General features: G+C 35.2%; 1 protein-coding gene and 1 non-coding gene across 4 annotated transcripts in view; both read right to left on the reverse strand.

Annotated features, from left to right (window-relative positions):
- Positions 1-7504, reverse strand: part of LOC111625696 (hepatoma-derived growth factor-related protein 3-like) — a 114525-nt gene that overhangs the window by 70098 nt on the left and 36923 nt on the right. The window lies entirely within an intron of this gene.
- LOC111625720 lies at positions 81-213 on the reverse strand. Its single transcript, XR_002756775.1, has one exon.

A 7504-nucleotide genomic window follows, 5' to 3' on the forward strand; every position in this document is an offset into this window, starting at 1 on the left:
GATTTTATATATATATATATATATATATATATATATTTACAAATTCTTTTAACATTCATATTTAAATACAACTCATTAAATTTGTATGGAAACATCGCACAGTTCATTCATATCTCACAATGAACTGTCGGCAATTTCCAATTGTTTTATGGTTATCCTATACAACTGTTTCTTTCCAACTTTTTAAGAACAGTTAAGAAAACAGATAACCACAATTAAATTTTTAGCAATTAAACTAATTTAGATATATTACAAGACTATTACTAATAAAAAATCGCACAAGTTATTTCAAAAATAGTAGTACAAATTTAAAACAATGCATTTATTCCTGCATAGGAAAATAAAAGTGTAGAGAGACTAATATCTCTACTAGAAAGATTCAAATCATATTAAGTACTGAAAGCTATTTTATGTTAGATGAGAAAAATGCAGGCCAAAATATAAAAAGCATAATTTAGACTATGGAAATAGAACTGAGTCAGAATTAACTATCTTTCATTTTAGATCAGTGTTTCACAAACTTTTTGGACTACCACTCTCTTTTAGTACATATATTTCTTATATTTTTTTTTATTTCTTTCAAAATGGATTTTTGTCCTCCTTGTGTCTTCTGTCCTACAGATAGTAGTAGTGCACACTTTGGAAATCACTGTTGTAGATGACTACTGTATTTGATAGACATCTAAGACAGTCTCATCTATGTTAAAAACTTGTTTAGATATATCTTCACTGATTATCACTCTCAGCTCTTCTCAAAAAATGTTCATTAACTGTTATATCCACATTGGCTGCTTTGCCCTTTAATGAAACGCTATGTAAATTNTTTTTATTTCTTTCAAAATGGATTTTTGTCCTCCTTGTGTCTTCTGTCCTACAGATAGTAGTAGTGCACACTTTGGAAATCACTGTTGTAGATGAATAAAAAATTTAACATTATTATTAGTACTACATTAGTGGATTGAATCCTAGTCAGTTAATACCAGTACCTAATACAATGACAGACCAAGATCATAACATAATTGCAGAAAAAGCTGTTATTTGATTACATGTTATATGTATGTGTTTAAAAACTTGCTGTGTGGCATGTTTAGTACGGCTGCTATCTTAATGTGATATAAAAACAAAATTGAAATCTCACTTCTACATCATAAAATTTCACAATTTAATTTAAATTAATTCATAAATTTTATTTAAATAAGAAAAAGACTCGTGTTGCATCGTAAAATCAAATTTTCTTAAAGCAAGGAAGCAGTGAATTCAAAATAATTTTGTGGTGTGTCGTGTTTTGAGTAAACAAAGAAAACAGACAGCACTAAGAGCAAAGATAATCGTATATTAACACTAGGAATACAGCCAGAACGGGATCGTAGGGGAAACATACATACAATAAGACTAGTTGTTCTTAATCCAAGTTCTTACTATTCTTCTCTTTTCGCTCGGTCCTTTCCTTTTTTCGTATTCCCGCCAAAGTCTTCAAACAGAAAAAGGTATCCCATGATCCATTTACACTCCTTATATACCAATTGTCCCTAGCACCCCCTCGCATTACATTCCAAAATTACAAATTAAAAAATAAAATAGACAATTATTATAACACACGAATATTTACATTGATATAACGTTACTAATAATACATATAAACAATAATATTTTAGTATAAAAGAAACACCACATTTAAGCCTTCATGAAGGGAGGAAGAAAAAAAAATGGTGGGCACCACCACAATTTAAACAGAAGAAATTGCACACTCCATGAGAGAGAGAAAAATCACTTATCATGTGCTATTTTTGATCCAGCATGGACCCATTCACGATCATTACATTCCCCCCCCAAACTTACTGGGAGTGGCAGAATTTTAGCAGAAAAGCAGATCATTGTCAATGTGTTTTTGAAAACCTGACTAACTCTATGGCGATATTATGGTATACAAGGTCTGTTCAAAAAGTATTGGACCTTTTTTTCCCCCGCATAAACCAATGACGCGCGGGAGGCCTCGTTCAATGGAGTTGTGGAGGGGACAGTCATGCAGTCCTGAATTTTTTCTCGCCTGCAGGAAGCATCAGTTGCTGGCAGTCAGCCTATGAGTGAGGACGTGTAGTGAGCACTCATCAGATTCCACTAGGTTGGAAAATGACTGAACAACGTGAGCAGCGATATTGCAACAAATTTTGCCAAAAGCTTGGTGATACCCAAGTGGAAACCATTCAGAAGATTCAGCAGGCTTTCGGAAATGATCCTTGAGGCCAAAAAAAGTGCGACAGATCTGCAACAATGTCAAGGTCATGTTGACAGTTTTTTCGACTCCCATGGGGTGGTGTATCGTGAGTATGCACCACAAGGCCAAACCATTGCAAAGGAGTTCTACCAGGAGGTCCTTTGTAGTCTTTGTGATGCTGTGTGACACAAACGACCGGATCTGTGGTCAACCAAAACTTAGCAGCTCCATCATTATAATGCACCAGTCCATTCTGCACATCTGATTCGGACTTTTGTCGCCAAACACAACATTCCTGTGGTTCGTCACGCTCCGTACTCTTCCGACATGGCTCCGTGTGACTTTCGGCTATTTCCCAAGCTGAAAATGAAGCTAAAAGAAACCTGATTTGAGTCAAGAGAAGACATCATTCAGAATGCAACGGACCGGCTGATGGCCATTCCAAAAGATGCATTCCAGAGGTGTTTCCAGCAACGGCAGGACTGCTGGGAGAGAAGTGTATACATTACCAAGGAGACTACTTTGAATGGGATTAGGGTTTTGTACCTCAAAATCAATAAATGTGTTTTTGCCGACCAAAGATCCAATACTTTTTGAACACCCCTCGTATAGTAATAGTTACAAATTAATTTTATTAATTAATTTATTTTTACATTTAAAGATTTACAAAGATTTTTAAATCAAATTTAATAGGCTGGTTTAATCTTTTTTTCAAAAAAAATCAACACAATTACAAAGCAAATTACACTTATGAGCATTTTTGTTTCAAAAAAATTTTAAATACTAGATTTCAGAATGAATTGTTGATAATAATGATGAAAATAATCAAACACCTTAGTATTTCCAGCAACGAAGTATTTAATAAAATAAAAATGTTTTCGACTATATTTAATAGTCTTCCTCAATTAAGCCACTTTAAAACAAAAACGAACGTAAAATAGAACGCAAGCAACACAAAGGTTTAAAAAATTGAAATTAATTACAACAAAATAAAACGTAAAAAACAAAATTAAATTACAAATAAAATATTAAGAAATTAATCGTGGTAAAGAATTAAAAAAACAAAATTAATTGTCATGGTAAAAAGATTTCCATGTGCAAAATAGACTTTCTGTGTCTCTATGGTTGATGCATCCTTTGTTAATATGCGCCTTGTAAATTTCAAGTTTTTCAATATGTTTAAGGACTTGTTTGTTGGTGGCTGTCCTAATTATGGATGCTTTGTCCCAATGTACAGTACATTAATCTCTTGATGTTTAGCAAAGGCTGCAAGGACAGTGCTGTCCACATTTTTAGTAATAGAATATTTATGTTCTTTAATCCTCTGTTTTAAAAGTCTCATAGCGGCACCAACGTAAACGAGATCTGAATTAAAACGGCGGTCATTTAAAGGAATAGAATAAACTCCTGTACTATTGTTACGGTTTCCTTTCTTCTTATCATTTCATAAAATTCTATAAATCGTCTGATTACGACAATAAATAACTCTTAAATTATTCTTGTGAGATACTTTTTTAATCATCGATTGTAGGAAAGGTATATAGTTGAGAACTACTTTTCGTCCTTGGTTTAATATATGATGATAATAATGATAAAACTATCATCCAATCACACACAATTTTGTCATCTAAATGTTTAAAAATTTAATTTAATTTATAACACTAAAAATTTTATTAAGTTCCTGCTTAATAATAATAACTCTCCCTTGGTCACCACCTGGTCATGGTGGGAGAGTCCAGTAATTTTACTGATCCATAGGGCAATGCAGGCTGGAGCACAAGCTCCTGGTAGAGACACCCATGCCAGTAAGGTCTATGGAAACAAATGAAGCTAAGAGTGACCACACCTACATTCTGTGGAGTTAATTATCATGGTAGTAACCAGATCAAAGTGTGATACTGGCTCGGACATAACCCGGTTTAACAAGGTCCGCGTTCATGAGTTAGGCAGAGGCTCATGTTCGAAAAATAGGCCACAGTCTCCTTGGTTTCTGGTGGCGAAAGCAGCGTTGGCCTAACCATGGCTACTGCAATGCCCTCAACAGATATGAGGAATCAACCTAGTCTTGGTGTTTCTGTGGCAATGCATCCACAGACCACAAAGGTTGGAAAACCAAGCCAACGGATGAAATGGACAATAGAAATGAACGAGTTTATCTTTACTTTTATTTTAGTACTTACTACACCATCACAAAACTCGAAACAAACATGACAGCATACAGACAACAACTACACCATAGATTCACACAACAATATCATCACCTCACTGTCACCGAACAAAGGGTTGTTGATCAAAAAAAAAAAAAAAAACAATTATACACAACAACCTTATCCCACAACCAACAACACTTGAACTTATCAAACAACAGGTTGCTGATCAAATACATCAACAGACAAACATTTAACATTATTGATGAAGATCACGTAACCTGTCAGGATAATCCAGCAACAAGCATTGATAATAGCACACATACAACAACTACAACTAATGATACTACAGGCACTTCCTCATCCATCACTGATAACAGACATAGAATTAGTTAATATGCTCCCATTTATATTTCAGGAAACACTCACTAAATATACTGATACAGATCCCACACACAGACTATGAATAGCAAAAATCAACACATCAAAGGAAGTAGGAAAACATTATATTATGTAAACACTCACTACCAAACTACATTCATTCAATTTCTACACTCTCAGACATGTCAGACACTCTCTGTGACTGCCCCAGTATACATTAGTTTATGTTGGGGCAGTAACAGTAGTAACACACCATGGTCTGAAAATACAATCACAGACACACACACAAAACATGAACATCACAACACACACATTACAGAATACATCGATATATTAAAACAAAAACTCGCAGCCAAAGCACGTAGACTCAAATGATACAAGACGTGTACACTACGAAAACAACAAAATAAATTATTCACAAACAACGAAAAACTTTTCTACAGACAAATCAGTACCAAAACAAACAGTGATACACAGCACAGTGGCACACCAACAGAAGAAGAACTCACAACTTATTGGTCTTCTCTTTGGTCCAATGCTGTTACACACAATGCTGATGCAGGCTGGATCGAGGAGGAGAACAGAAATCTGCACAACATACCAACTATGCCCTGTGCTGAAATAAACGTACNCAGCACAGTGGCACGCCAACGGAAGAAGAACTCACAACTTATTGGTCTTCTCTTTGGTCCAATGCTGTTACACACAATGCTGATGCAGGCTGGATCGAGGAGGAGAACAGAAATCTGCACAACATACCAACTATGCCCTGTGCTGAAATAAACGTACATGACATCCACTATGCTGTTAACAGAACACACAACTGGAAAACACCTGGTGAAGATAACATTCACAATTTCTAGTACAAAAAGTTTACATCACTGCACCAGGAACTAGCTAAACATCTAACAGACATCATCAATCCACAACACATGTCAAAATTTCTTACTCAAGGCATCACCTACATGAAACCTATACGAACACCACAGACCCTACACAATACAGACCAATTACATGTCTTCCAACACTCTACAAATTATTGACATCCTGTATCACAAACAAAATATACAAACATGTTGAACATGACATTCTTACAGAACAACAAAAAGGTTGCCGTAGAAATCACAGGGGATGCAAAGAACAGTTACTCATAGATTCAGTCATTCTACAGCAAGCACACAAACAACACAGAAACATATACATGGCATATATAGACTACAGAAAAGCATTCGATAGTGTTCCAGACAGTTGACTGCTACATATTCTACACATGTACAAAATACATCCATCACTCATTGCATTCTTCCAAAACACTATGCAGCACTGGAGAAAAAAACTGCATCTCAGGGTTAGTAACACTTCCATACAAACAAACAAAATATTCATTAGGCAAGGAATTTTTCAAGGAGATTCCTTGAGTCCTCTCTGGTTCTGCCTAGCCCTGAACCCATTATCCAACATGTTAAACAACACGCAATATGGCTACAATATCAGACATAAAAAAATCAACACAGTTTATGCTGTCACATCTCATGTACATGGACGACATAAAACTTTATGCGTCCACACAAAAACAACTTCATCAACTCCTACAAATCACACACTCATACACTAAAGACATACAAATGGAGTTTGGCTTAGACAAATGCAAAACACTTCACATAAAAAAAGGAATCCTGAAGAAAGAAAATTTTGCACTTGGAAATGAAGACGTTATTGAATCCATGGAAGAGGGCGAGTTCTACAAGTATTTAGGATTCCAACAGGCTAAACTAACAGAACATGCACAAATAGAGCAAAGATTAATTAAAGAATACCAAAATAGGTTAAATGCTACCTCAAAACACAGTTAAATACAAAACACACTTAAAGCAATAAACACATATGTCATCCCAGTACTCACATACTCTTTTGGAGTTATACATTGGACTCACACAGATCTTGAGCAACTCCAAACGAAAACAAGAACAACACTTACTAAGCATAAACAACATCATCCTAAATCCACCACAGAAAGATTAACCCTTCCACGTAAAGAAGGCGGACGTGGCCTGATTGACATAGTTAATCTTCACTACAAACAAATACAGTCACTGCGAGAGTTTTTCTACAGGAAACAAGAAACATTACAGTTACATAAAGCAGTAACTCTAGCAGACTCAAATAATACACCATTAATCTTACACACACATCATACAGACTTGACACAACATATAAAAGCATAGACACTATCAAGTAATCATGGGCTCAAAAAGCACTCCATGGTAGGCATCATTATGACCTGGCCCAAAATTTTGTTGACAAAACTGCGTAAAACAGCTGGTTAGATTAGGGATACCTCTTTGGGGAGATGAAAGGATTCATGATTGCCATACAGGATCAGGTCATAAATACTAAAAACACATACTCAAAGATACAACTCTCACAAATGACACATGCAGAAATGTCACATCATGCCAAAACAAAACACATTACTTCTGGGTGCAAGCTCTTGGCACAGACAGATTATTTACACAGACATAATCAAGTAGCAAATATAATACACCAAGAACTTGCAAACAAACACAAATTATTAGACATCCATGAACCATACTACAAATACATTCCACAGACAGTATTGGAAAACAACACATACAAAATGTACTATGACAGAGCCGTAATCAAAGTTAAAAGAATTTACCACAACAGACCAGACATCACACTCATTGACAAACACAATAAAATCACATACATTATAGACATAGCCATTCCAAACACTCAC

This window comes from Centruroides sculpturatus, unplaced genomic scaffold (genome assembly GCF_000671375.1).
Source record: "Centruroides sculpturatus isolate CEXI.00-Female unplaced genomic scaffold, Cexi_2.0 scaffold78, whole genome shotgun sequence".
Taxonomy (NCBI): domain Eukaryota; kingdom Metazoa; phylum Arthropoda; class Arachnida; order Scorpiones; family Buthidae; genus Centruroides; species Centruroides sculpturatus.